This window comes from Lynx rufus, unplaced genomic scaffold (genome assembly GCF_022079265.1).
Source record: "Lynx rufus isolate CCGP_SWC_20201006 ecotype Redwood Valley unplaced genomic scaffold, mLynRuf1.p SCAF_19, whole genome shotgun sequence".
Lineage (NCBI taxonomy): Eukaryota > Metazoa > Chordata > Mammalia > Carnivora > Felidae > Lynx > Lynx rufus.
In genome coordinates this window covers 17173783-17175055 of record NW_025814833.1, presented here as the reverse complement: position 1 = coordinate 17175055, position 1273 = coordinate 17173783, and the positions used below count along the sequence as shown (strand labels likewise).

The following is a 1273-nucleotide window of genomic DNA, read 5'->3' as shown; positions in this document are numbered from 1 at the left end:
TTTTTTGATCTTTCATGTCTCCTAGTAAATTCCAGGGTCAGTTTGTCCCTTTCTGTGAAATGCCCTTTTAGAACTTAAATTGGAATTCCCTCGAATTTATTGATTAACTTGGAAACAATTGTGACGTTTCAAATATTTTTTCCTGATCAACAAGCATGATACAAATCCCTATATTGGTCATCTCTTATAGCACTGTCATTTGTGAGTGATCACAGCTGTGGCTCTTTGTATTCAATTGTGCACTTTATTTTCCTTGTCTCTTTGCACCAGCTAGGAGCTCTACTATATGCTTAATAAAAGTAACAATAGTGTTATTCTTGTCACTTTCTCAACTTTAAAAGAAATACTGTATTTTGAATACTTTCCCAGTAAGTACGGTGTCTGCTGTTGGTTTGGGGGTTGATAGCTCTTTTTTTTTAATGTTTATTTATTTTTGAGAGAATGTGCAACGGGTTGGTGGGGGTGGGACAAAGGATCTGACGTGGGCTCTGTTCTGAGAGCAGAGAGCCCAATGCCCATGCAGGGCTCAAACTCATGAACTGCGAGATCATGATCTGAGTGCAAGGTGGACAGTTAACCAACTGAGCCACCCGGGCACCCCAGGCGTTGATAGCTTTTATCAGGTTAAGGAAGATCCCAAATCTTTGTAGTTTGCTAAAAGTTATTTCATTCTTGAGTAGGCTTTGGATTTTCTCCAAAAAAATTTGTAGCCACAATATGATAAGATTTCCCCCCTTTAATCTGTTAAAACAATGATTTGTAGTAATAAATATGTTAATATTAAAAGACCTTTGTATTACGTCTCAGCTTTTTGGCTAAAATCAAGTGTAGTATCTGTTCTTATCAGCTTAAAAGATCTTTGCATTCCTAGATTAAGCCACGCATGGTCATCATGTGTTTTTTTAATGCATGTTTGATTTTTCTACTATTTTATTCAGAATTTTGCAATTATATATAAATGAGATTAATCTATGATATTTTCCTTGCATTTTTTGAGTTGGGATTTTGTATTATTTGTATTTGCCTCAAAAAGTGAGCTTTACCTATTTATTATTTTATTCACTCGTTCACTGATTCCCAGATGAGCATTTGGATTACTTGGGGTAATTTTTGTTTTTTGATTTTTGTTTGTTTATAAAATAATGCTCAGGGTTTTTTGGCCCATACCAAATAAATCAGAATCTCTCGAGGTGGATCCAAGCATCAATATTTTAAAATGCTCCCCAGGTGACTATAATGTAAAGCCAGGTTAGAGAACCACTGCTCTAGAACA

At 35.3% G+C, this 1273-nt stretch overlaps 1 pseudogene; it reads left to right on the top strand.

Annotated features, from left to right (window-relative positions):
- The first annotated feature begins 795 nt into the window (after nt 1–795).
- On the top strand, nt 796–923 carry LOC124514068 (uncharacterized; annotated as a pseudogene).
- Nucleotides 924–1273: the final 350 nt, after the last annotated feature.